The sequence below is a fragment of the Triturus cristatus genome, chromosome 1_1 (genome assembly GCF_964204655.1).
Source record: "Triturus cristatus chromosome 1_1, aTriCri1.1, whole genome shotgun sequence".
NCBI classification, from domain to species: Eukaryota; Metazoa; Chordata; class Amphibia; order Caudata; family Salamandridae; genus Triturus; species Triturus cristatus.
Window position 1 is genome coordinate 320,975,771 of NC_140579.1, and position 13,003 is coordinate 320,988,773.

Consider the following 13,003-nt stretch of genomic DNA (forward strand, 5'->3'; position numbering starts at 1 on the left):
CAGCATATCCTTGAATCTTTTCTTCCTGGGATATATTGCACTGTAAATGTGAATTCTAACAATTTTGCTGCTTATCTGGCAAGTCTAGCTGTGGATCATTTTTTTGTATTCCCTAACAGATTATGCACTAAGGGGGGTTTTTAACCAGTTTTTAGCACAAATAGTTTTCCCCTCAGATATGACTTACATTTTTCTATACTCCACACACATGGTAATAGTTATTTCACGATTACATAATATTTATGCTCCGCCTTAAGTAATGTCCTGGAGGCAAATCCTACAATGTACTCATGGTTGCCCTCCATTTGGGACAAAACTGCCCCTAGCCCATACTCGCATGCATCCACAGTAACAACTGTTTTATTTCCCTCTACAAATGGTTACTAAGCTGGTACTTTGATAATTTTTTCTTTGATAGTTTTGAAAATTTGTTCACTTACAGAGGACCACACAAATGCTGTACCTTTTTTCGGAAGCATTCTAAAACATTCAGTTCGATTTGCAAAATTTCTCAAAAACTCAGCATAGAACTCACACAGCCCCAAAAAGAAAGTAGGAGTGTCTTATTTTTAGAAGCTGGTGCGTTCACTATCTGGCTGTTTCTTTCTTGAGTGAAAAGACGGACCTTACTGCAGTTATCACCATTGGCCCACGATGCCTGAGTAGACGGCGGCTTACTTATGGCTAAACTACACTTACCTGAAATCCTTCAGTAGTTGCCTGCAGTCTTGTTCAGGGGCCATCTTTTTCATGTTCTTTTTCCCAAGTTCTTCAGCCTGGTTCCCAGAATGTCTTGGGTGTGGTTTCTTCACCATTTCAAAAAAGGTGGTTTTTCTACCTTTTTCCTTTTCCTAACCCAAACCCAGATGGTGGTTCTCCTTCCTGTTTCATCACTCCCTGTCTTTGGGTATTTAAGGGGCTGGAATCCTCTTCTTTCTTACGCTGCAACACTCTTCGCTTTTGTTGGTGTCTCTTCACTCCTGTTTTCTCCTAATTGCTTCTGTTGGTGATACTTGTTCCAATTTGCCATCTTTCCAGTAGGCACCTCCTTCCTCAGTTATCTCTTTCTCAGGTCTGTCACCGCCTTGCGGTCTATCATCACTGATGTATCCAGTTGCCTGTATTCTGGAGTCACCGCTTCCATCAGAGTTTTTTCCCTTTGGGGTTTGTTCCCCGCGGGAACTCCTTCAGGAAGGCACTGTCTGCCCTGGCGTTGAATTGTAAGCCGCACCGTGGATACCAGAAAGGGTTGCCCCTACTTCGGACAGACCAGAAGCCTCAAGACCAGGACTCGGGAATCTTCTTCACGTCTAAAGGCCAGAAGAATAATTCTCGAACCTGACAGATTGCAGCACCCAAGACCCCATTTAGATATCATGGACTCTCCCTCGACAATGCCTACAGAGGATCTGTGGAGGCGCAAAGGCTCTGGTGCAGACCGTCTAACAACAAGCTCAACATTTGCAACAGTTGCAAGGGGAGAATCTGGCGTTAAGACAAGTGCTGGCAGCTAGAGCTTCAGAAGTATCAATGGTCTCAGCTACCACTCCATGTTACTCTGGCGATCTGAATCAGTTAAAGAAATTTTTGGATTGTCTGACTGTGTTTTTTGCTTTCCGTCCAGCTCAGTTTACACTAGACAGAACCAAGGTTGGATATTTGATTACTGCTTTATCAGGCCCAGCATTAGCATGGGTGACACCTCTGGTAGCCACTGAAGATCCATGTTTGTCCAACTACACAGCATTTGTCACTACCTTCAAACAGATGTTTGAAAGACCTGGTTTGGAATTTTCAGCTGAAGAAGCCCTGTGTGATGTCCAACAAGGGAACCTAGACGTCATGCAGTACATCACCCATTTCAGACAACTAGCAGCAGAAACCACCTGGGTGGAATGCACCTTGGTGACCCTCTTTATTCAAGGACTTCCTGAAGAAATCAAGGACGAACTGGTGCATTCCCCTTGAGCTGTTACCATGACAGGTCTGATAGATTTGGCCTTGTCTGTGGAACACAGCCTGAATAAACATTGGCTGTAGTGGCATAAGTCTATTGTTCAACAACACAAAGGAACAAGACAACCAAATACTTGCAGAACAGATGTTTCCAGGCCTGAAACGCCTCTTCCAACAGCTGAAGAACCAATGCAGATAGGCTTGACTCATGGACCATTGTCCCAGACCGAGTGGGACTACACAAGGAAACAAGGGTTGTGCTTGTATTGTGGTTCTCCTGGCCATATGATTCGTAGTTGTCCCACTCGCCAACAAAGGCCATTGGGAAACGTCAGATCCCGGTCCTCAGAAGGAAAGGTGAGGGGTGATGGTCTAGCACACCTCTAATCTGTTCCTCAAAAGAAACATCCGATTCCCTCTTTCTGTTGCCTATGCTATTGGGATTACCTAATGGTATAGAGAAAAAAGTAATAGCCAAATTGCATTGCGAGGTCAGAGGGAGGAATCTGTTCGTTGTTGGATCTTTCCCGTTGGTGTTGCAGAAGCTGCGAAACGTTACCGGTGTTCCGGTTTAGCGTAATTATCCATCTGTAGAGTGTCTGACTTCGTGATCGAATGAAATGCGGCACAGTGTGATTTCCTAAGTAAGCCGAAAAAGTTCGCCCCACACCTCTCGGGGGTTGCATCGATCCCCCGGAGAGCTTGTTCAGCCCTCGGCACCAGGCGGGCGGAGCGCGGGCTGCAGCAGACAGCGGAGGACAAGCGGTGGACAAGCGCAGCCGTGGGGGCCTTCGGCGGATGCAAGCTGCCGCGCCTGAGGCCCACGAGCAGGTGTGCTACGAGGCGCGCCACGAGGCCAGGCTCTGGGAGCGTGCTGTGTGATTTGGAGTGTCGCTGCGAGGGTGGTCCTAGCAGCACATCGGAAACATCGGAGACTGTGGTGAGTCTCGCATAGTGCGAACGCTGGATCTGCCCCCTCACTGTGACCCAGACCAACAGCCCGCTCTGCTCTCTCTCGTTGGGGTGAAGACTTGGCCCGACTTTTGCGGAGGGGTCGCTGCATTAAGGCCCCCACCAAAGACCCTGCAATGACCCTGCACTGCACTGATCAGATTGTTCCTAGAGGGCCATCTGAGTAGACAAGGCATACGCCGGTGCATCACAGGAGGCAGGGGGGGGTTTCTGCTTGTGTGCAGCTCAGGAAGCCCGGCCTGACTAGACTACGAATCCCAGCAGCCACCCGCTCCAGCCCCTCCAGACAGCCGCTACTTCACACCTCGCTTTACGCCTCGTGGCACCCGCTGCCAGGCGAAGCTTGTTCGAGATTGGGAAAGGTCAGGTCGGGCCCTTCCTTTGGCGAAACCATAACCATAACTATAAGGTTAGTGCTTTGTGATTTGTTTTGTTTCATCGTGCCACCATTTGGTTTTTTGACTTCAAGGTGCTGTTGTAGAGGCGGTCTCATCTATGGCCTCTAAAGGGGGTTAAGGGGAGGCCCTATGCTACAGGTGGTTCAGTGGCGGGGTCTTTGGACCGATTTATTATCAGGGCAACTTCAGTATTGGACCATGAAATCGCTCTGACTGAGCGGCGTCTATCATTAGACCCGACGTACTTGAAGCGGTCATCTCTGGGTGAGTTCATGCATGTTAGGTCACCAGAGAAACAGACTGCCTTGAGTAGTGACACTCCTCCCCTGTTTGAAGGGAGTCATCAGTCCTCATTGGCTCCAGAGAGTTCTTTCATCATTCCGCCACTATTGGAGCTTGCTCCTATCACCAAGTCTGTCGCCCCGGTACTCAACAAGCCTGTTTCTTGTTCACCTCCCCGACCACTAACGAGGTCAATCTGTAATACCTCCAACCAAGTTGTGGCCCAATCTAAGGAACCTGCCACAAAGAGAAAGCGAGGTGGGGGTCCACAGAGGAGTAAAAACCCTAAAAACCTGAAGCTCCAACTACCCCGTGGAATGGGCGTGATAGAGCCTACAGCAATATCCCCTGGTATGGAGGCACGTCCACCTTCTCTTTTGACAGGCCCACTAACCTCTGATAAAATGGATACTCCTCTTCAACTAGTCTGAGATGACTTTTTGGCGAAAATGGGAATTTTACTTACCTCATCATTACAACCACTCCTTGAAAGACTATCTTTAATTGAGGATAAACTTTCACATTTAGAGCTCTCTTTCAAATAATCATTTGAACAATATTTTTCCAGGGGGGGGGGATACCCTGAGCCATCTGTTGTAACTTCCAATATAATTACTAATCTCCCTACTCTGTCTAGTCAATGCCCCCCTTCGCCTCCCAATACAACATTAGCCCGTCTAAGGGGGGCTGTCAAGTTGGGCACCATTGGGAAACCCGGCAATGTAACACGGGGTGAGGGAGCTTTTAATAAGGTAACAAATCTAGCGACTTCTACCCAGGGGGGTGGTCCCACGTATGGCCCAACTAGAAAAAATAAAGTAGATGAATCCGGTAGGTGCCCCCTAAGTTGTGATCCAAAGAGTTCTAGCTTGCCATGTGTTGATTTGCCTCCTGAATCAATCCCGTATGTTGTTGTTTTGGTTGGTGTCCCGGGACTGGACCAAGGTAAAGAGGAATCGTATTCTGATTTGAAAAACAAGTGCACCCACTGGTTAAATATTAATAGACCATTACCTCCACAGGTGTATAGTGAAATTCTATTTGCTCGTAGAGTAAGTTGGGTAGGGCAAAAAAAGAAACACATTGAGGGTGACTGTATTCTGATTAACTTTAGAGATAGCCAGATAGTTGATCATATATGCGATTGGCACCAGCCAAGGGCGATTAAAGGGATACGGTCCTTACCTTTAACATATTTTTATCCCCCTCACCCTCTCTATTTTTCTTCAAATTGTAGGGGGCAACGATGGGAATGGAATGACTTCATGCCGCAGGCAGAGAGAGTAATGAAAAGACGATGTAATTATGAAAAACTCCATCTTTTGCTCTCCCTCTATCTAACAGATTTAATTGTTTAGACCATGTAGATTGACTGACCATGAACAGCCAAAGTTTGCGAATTGATGAGGGAGTTATGGTTAATGCTCAGATATTTACTTTGAATAGGGAAGCAGCGATTAAAGAAACTACCAGGGAAAATATTGGTGATTATGAGGGGGTTGTATACTACACCCCTCCTGGCAGGATGGGGTGCCAGCAGGGTATAAATATTACCATGGGCCAACTTATTCCTTCTCCCCAGGCTATAATAGCTCAAACATCTCAGGGAGATATGGCGCTTGATAATCCTCTGATAAGCAATGACAGGCCATTCAAGGAGCATGCTATAGGGGAATTAGCCAGTCATCAGGTTGCCACTGGGGAAAACTTTGGTAGCTACAAGGAGATGACCCTGTCAGTGGCCCCTGAGAGAGGGCTCTCTATCATGGACCTGCAGGGTTCGAAGGCAGCCACACCATCAGGGCTAAGTATGCTGTCCTGGAATATAGCTGGGTTATCCCCTAAAATGATTATCACTGAGTGGGTTGAATTCATTGATACCCACGAGATCTGTTTATTTCAGGAGACCTGGGCATTGAAGCCTTTGCATAGAGTAGGGTTTGCCACTTACTGTAAAGCGGCAGTCCAGGGAACTAGGGGCAGACCATCGGGGGGTTTGTGTATCTGGATCGGTACACATCTCGGCTGTTTAGTTAAACCGATGGATACCCACTCCCCTGATATCTTATGTATTATTCTATCTCTTAAAGACTTCCCCAAAGTGGCTATTATTAATGTATACTCTCGTCCCGTAAGGTATGGGCAAACTTCACAGACGCTAGATTGTCTGTCAGCCTTCCTTGCGTCATTGCCTGAGCAAGTTCTTCCTATTATTGGTGGAGATTTCAACTGCCACTTCGAACCCTTAAATGGGTTATCCCACCCCATAACGGGTGATGAGGATTTAACGTGGGGAATTCCAACGTGTAATCATTATCCGATAAGGGGTTGGACTCCCTTAGCCCTACAGCTGACCTCAGTCACTCTTAATTACTCGCTGAGGGCATGTAATGGTCGAATACACGCAGACAATCCTTGGAAACACACCTTTGAAAGAAATTGCCAGGCATCCACAATTGATTATATTCTGGTGAAGGTGGATTTCTGGCATAGGATAGTGAATTTCCTGGTACAGTCTCGTCCTGAAAGCGATCACAATCCGCTGGTTGTTACCCTGGACTGGTGTCAATTGGGAGCAGGGCAATCTGAGCCTACCGAGCCCCCCACTAATTTATTCATTGCAGAGGGAGGTAGAAGAATTCGATGGGGAACTTTTTTACAAACACCGGAGGCAAAGGCTGCACTGTATAACTCTATTATACCCTTTCTGGAAAGGGCCAGTTCCATTGCAGATAGATGCAGTGACACTGACTCTTTAGAGGAGCTGGGGGACAACCACCTGGATTTGGTTGAAACCCTGGCAGAGTTCTTCTATACTACTCCAACCCATAATAGAAGGGAAAAGAGAGGCATCAGTCCCTGGTACAATAGGGCCTGCAGAGATGCAAGGAATGTTTTGTTGACTCAACTACGCAAGGGCGATACTCTACGTATTAGGGAGGCAAGGGCTTTCTTTAAGAGACTCACATTAGAAGCATAATCTGAATGGGAAATTGAGAGGGGGCAGGCCATCAAGAAAGCTTTAGACGTTAGGGACCCCAGAGGGTTCTGGAATTTGGTGAAGACAGGCATTCCCGAAGGTAAGAATGCAATTGAGCCAAACCTTGGGGAGGAAGTCTGGCGAGCCCATTTCCAAGTGTTATACACCAAGTCCCAATTAGAATCAGCTGTAAATGGGCTGCTAGTAATTGATTCTATTTATGTTCCACTCACAGATATCCACCTTTGCACTTTGGCTGAGGTGGAAATGGCCTTGGCCAAAGTCTTGCCAAACAAGGCACCTGGACTGGACAGGGTCCCAGGAGATTTATTTAAAACCGAGCAGGTAGTTTGGGTCCCATACCTGCGGTCGTTCTTCAATGCAATTCTTCTTGGCCTCTCACCCCCCAAAACGTGGATGGGCGCTGAGATTATTCCCATCTACAAGAAAGGTTCTCCCATCGACCCGGCAAACTATAGGCCCATCAGCCTTATTGATGTATCCCAAAAGATCTTCGCACGCGTTCTTTTGGGTAGACTTCAGACCTGGATGGAAGATCACAATAAACTCACCCCTCTCCAAGCTGGTTTCAGATCCAACACTTCAACTATAGATCAATTGTTTAGATTACAATTGATCTATTGGAAAACCATCATGCTGGAGGGTGGTTCCCTCTATCTTACTTTTGTGGATCTCAAATCAGCTTTTGATATGGTAGACCGAGATCAGTTGTGGGATCTTCTGCTAGAGATGGGGGCCCCAGTCTATCTCTGTCAACAGATAAAACGTCTCCATGAAGGTAACTTCGCCAAAATTAGATATAGGAATAGAGGGGAACTCTCTGCTCCGATCCCTGTAGAGAAGGGCGTGAGACAAGGCTGCGTTCTCGCACCAACTCTCTTCTCCCTATTTTTAAATGGGCTAATTGAGGATCTCTTATCAGTTAAGGATATAGATTCCCCTAAACTTGCCAATCGTAAAATCCCTGCATTAAAGTTTGCAGATGACACGTTGCTCCTATCTAAAACACCTATGGGGATGCAACGTGTCTTAGAGAAGTTTGGCTCGTTTTGTAAGAAAAGGAATCTTGAGGTAAATATAAAAAAAACAAAGTATATGGTCTTCCATGCTGACTCCACAAATTGTCCACATCCCAAATTGAATGATATGCCTTTAGAGAGGGTCCCCGTTTTTGACTACTTAGGCCTTACTATAAACGATAAAATGGACTGGGGGTCACAGATCACTAAGGCAAATTTAAAACTTACTCAAGTTAGTGGAGGGATCTTAAAAGTCCATAGGAGCTGTGCAGCAAGGGTTATTGCCCCCCCTGTAGAAATTTACAAAGTCCAAGCAAGGGGCGCCACCCTATACGGAGCTGAACTATGAGGTCACTGCCAGTCCAAAACACTGGCAGTGACCGAAAACAATTTTTTAAGGAAACTCTTGGGCCTCCCCCAAAGTACCCCTCTAGCCCCTCTCAGGATGGATTTGGGTATTCTCCCCATTTCTGAAGTGATAGCCTCTCGCCCACTATTGTATTGGTGACGGCTATGGAGTACCCCTGAGGTGGTTAAATACAGAGAGGAATTAGAATCAGTTATGCATATTCGGGGGGTGGAACAAATTCCTTGGCTGTCCTTTATTCGGGATACCTTTTGTCAAATTGGGAGGAGTGACTTGTGGTCCTCTCCAGAGGAATCATGTCCTGACATCTCCAAACAATCACTATCCTCTGCTCTAAAAGAACACCGACTGATGTGTATCAGTAGGGTGATTGAGACATCTAGCTTAACCTACAGGTTCTTAGATGTTAAATTAGCCTATAAATTGGAGCCAGCTCTAGATCTCATTCAACCCTTCTTAGCTAAGAAACTCTTCCTCCAATTCCAACACGGGACGCTCCCTCTTTATGCATTCTCTAATAAATGGGTGGGGGCCAACAACAAATTATTATGTCCTGGGTGTAATGAGAAAGATGAGACTGAGACCCATGTGATCTTTTTTTGTCCTGCATATAAGGCTGCAAGATCTAAATGGGTTTTTCAACTCTGCAGGAATTTGGGAATTAGAAATTTCAGAGACGTTTTTAGGCTATTAAAGTATGAGACACATCCGGTCTTTGTCGCTGCTATATCTAAATTTCTTTTTGCTTTGTGGTGCAAGCGCAGATGTCTTGTGAAAAGTTAGGGTTGTGACTTAGTTGGTGCGATTTCTAATGGATACTGTTATCTTGATTCTAAAATGTATTTATTGATGCTTATATTTTAAATTATGTTTATTAGCTTATTTATGGTTTTTTTTTTCTTTTTCTTTAAAAGGGACTGTGGTAGAGGATGATATTTCCCCTTATATGGATAATCATTGTTTCTTCTAAACTATTGCCCCTTGTCCAAATATTGTAACGATTTATTACTCTGTGAGTTTGAGAATTTTTTTTCTTGTTCTTTTCTTGTCAGCACGGTCCTAAACATAATAAGCATTATTTTTTCCAGTTTTACTTCCTATTTATTACAATGCTGTATTTTTAACTATTTTATTGTGCTTTTATGGCAGTAATTGCCGAAATAAAGTTTTCTGACTGAAATTGCATTGCGCAGCTAACTGCATTTATTTGGATGAGCAGTGGGCCCTGAGAGAAACAGATCCTTTGAATTCTAAAGAAAGACCTGAACAAGTACATACGGTAGATGGACCCCCACTTGTTTCTGGCCCAGTTAAAGAAATTACACTGTGTTTACCGCTGACTTTCAGAAAGCATCAAGAGCATCTGTCTTTTGACCTTATTCCCTCTCCCAACCATATCATGATATCAGGTATACCCTGGCTTGTTCGGCATAACACTTCAATCAATTGGGAAACCAGGACCATCTCCCTCTCACATTTTTGCCATCAGCTTTTTTATTCTTCTGAGGAATACTGGTCACCTAAGGAGATGCCCATGATCAAAGAGGAAGTGTGTAATGCTATTAGTCTCTTACAAGGTGTACCTGGTCATTATCAGAAGTATGAAGACGTGTTTCAGAAAACAGAACGTATGATGTTACCACCTCATAGAGAATATGATTGTGCCGCTCCTCTTGAACCCGGAGCCATAGTACCCTTTGGACGAGTATACTCACGTACTGAACCAGAAAAAGAAACACTTAACAAATATCTTGAAGCGAACCTTCAAAGTGGTATTATTACACGGTCTTCATCGCCTGCTGGGGCACCTCTCTTCTTCGTACCTAAGACCAAAGATCTTCGACCGTGCATAGACTTTAGAAGGCTAAAGTCACAGTAAAAGACTGGTACCCATTGCCTCTCATCAAAGACATATTAGAGTCATTCAGAGGGTCACAGTTGTTTACCAAGCTAGGTCTTTGGGGTGCCTATCATCTTTGAATCAAGGAGGGAGATGAATGGAAGACAGCGTTCAGAACTCCCTTATGGCACTTTGAATACAGGGTTATGTCCTTTAGATTGACAAACGCTCCTTCTATCTTCCAAAGATTCATGGATAATGTTTTTTCTGATCTCTTGAACCAGACTGTGTTGATCTATCTGGATGACATTCTTGTCTATTCTCCCAACTTCAGCCTTCATCACACACATGTCACTCAGGTACTGGAAAGACTACGTCCGAACAATTTATTTTGCAAGCCGAAAAAATGTGAATTTGATCGGCCTAAAGTGGAGTACCTAGGTTATCGGATCAACAAAACAGAAATAGCCATGGATCCTCAAAAAATAAAGGCCATACTCGACTGGTCATCACCATCGACCATTAAAGAGACTCAGTGCTTCAAGTGCTTAACAAACTTCGACCATCAGTTCATAGTTAACTTAGCCCTCCGTCCCCAGGATCCACAAGACCAGAAATGGAGGAAGATCCTTCTCCTACCTCACCGCCAAGACCTGGAACACCCTGCCCCTCCACCTCAGGCAATCTGCATTGCAGACGCAATTCAAGCAGGACCTAAAGACCTGGTTCTGTGAATGCTATTACCCCCAGAAGGTTCGCTCCCTCCAGCGCCTTGAGACCCTCACGGGTATGTAGCCATGCTATATAAGCCAATGATTGATTGATTGAAACACCACCCATCCATGGCCACATAGAATCCTTACCATCCCTAACTCTACCCATCCATTAACCTTCAAACCTCTTTCCTATAGCTCAACTCCACCCATCAGTAGACCCTCAAAACACTCAGACCGCAAAACTCTGCTCGTCCGTGAACCCTAATAACCCCTTACCACCCCTATACTCGACCTATCCCTGAGCCCTAAAAACCCCTTTCTATGCCTGTACTCTACTAATTCCTGACCCTTTAAAAACTTCCTCGCCCCTAAACATTACCATCTCTGAACCCAAAAACCCCTATTAGTCCTAAACTCAAACCAAATCTTCATGTCATTTTAGTATTTTCTTCGAAATTCTTTTTTTTTTTTAAATGCTTCCTTTAATTTTAAATTTGTTTGTATTTTCTTAAAATTAGTTTTCCATGATTTGTTTTCCACCAAAGTGGTTTCCCAGCATTTGTATTTCCATTAATTCACATACATCAAGTCCCTGAATTACATTATTCTATCCACTAAGGGTCTCAGTGAAAATAATTGTGGATATATTAGCAGTTCATCCCAGGGCTACTCCCAGATAACTACAATATTGACTGCCAGATGGATGGTTTACCTTGTTTATATAGTAATCCATCTCACTTCTCATTGGTGATGAAATGCCTTTTGATGGGTTTCCATTGAGTTATCATTGTTTATACCATCCAGCCTGTACAGTGACATAGCTCATCTCTGGAATTGTGTCTACTAAGCCAGAAAAGATAAAAGTCAGAGATTGTAAATCTCAAATAAGGACAAAGGGATGTGACTCCAGTGTTAGAACCATTAATGCAATGATAGGATACTGAACCCAGAAACAGACAAAACAGGGACTAAGCCTTGGTTGCCTACAAATTGTAACTGCTCCTCACACTCCTGTGCCTCCATGCAACAAATACAAAAATACAAAATAAAATAACACAAATAAAATAAACTAAATGAAGTCTTCTCCAACCACCAGTTTATAGAACACATTCAGATCGCAAGAGACTGGTCTCACCTGACAGGGTAACAAACCTCGGCTCAAGCAAATACACCTTTCCATCTCCTACAAGTTTACAAGATTTGCAGGTATAGAGCACTGATCCCCTCACATGAATGGCTCCCCTTTCTGTCCATAGACTGATTTTTTGAATATTTTCATGTATGTTATCTACCTAGAGTCCTTCTCCTCCACTCTAATGTTCACAAATGGGCAAAAAATGCTATAAAAAGTTCTGCCTCGGTAAAAAGTGGCAAAACGTTATGAAGAAAGTCACGCTTTGAATTTCTGTTGTCATAAATAGAATTTACACTATTCTGTGTGCTGCCCTTACCACAAAATGGGCTGCCCAGCTACTTAGTGGAATGACTCAAAAGGCTTGCTCATTGGGTTGATGACAGTCGTATGTCATCAACCGTATGTTTTCTAATTTACCATTTATGACATACCTTTGATAATGGCAAAGAGCCAAACTGCAAAAGGAAAAAAAGAGCGAGGAATACATTTGATTGGTGAATGTTATTTTCAGTTAACCTAAGGTCATGGTTAGATGTATGACTGCCAGTTCGTATTAATCTCAACTATTTAAAGCATGGCAACATGGACCAGGGCTCTTAGTTTATGATCAAATCTTATGTTAATCAATACCACGTCTTCATGCCTCCTTTTATAGCGAGCAGCCCGATGCTTCACAAACCCGATAGCACAGGTGAACAACGCTAAATCTTGCTTTGCAAATCTTCGCAGTTTTCTTGTTCTGTTTTGTGACAAGAACTACCATAGGTTGAAATGCAGTTCCATTTTTAGAATGTTATTCATTTTGTCCTTAAATAGAAGGAGTTCCCAGTCACTGCTGGTTTAGTGTGAGAGGAGACTTACAATGTTAAAAGACTAGAAAGGGCAGGTACTAACATGTTGGAGATAATAACATGGTGGTGGGTGACTTGGCACACATTATTATAGATAGCGCACGATCTGATTAGGAAGGAAGAAAAGAAAACTTCTATTTCCAACAAGCAGTGGCTCTGTCAGTGTTTTTTTTTTTACCCATGTTGGTCAAAAGCGCCGCTGTGAAACATGTCTGAAAAAAAAAATGGACATGACGCAATATAACATTGGCTACGTCACAGAGCATTTTTTTTTATACTTTCAGCCATGCTGAACTGCAGTCGCGTTGCTGTACAGCAGGGCAAAAAACATACTGTGTAGGCCTTTCAGTGCTTAGGAAACAAAAGCACTATAAGGAGGCTTGCGCTGGTCGTGTCATAGCGCCTTTTTCTTCTGGCAGGATAAAGGGACTGTAATATTGCTAAATGCCTAATTAGCATGGCAGCG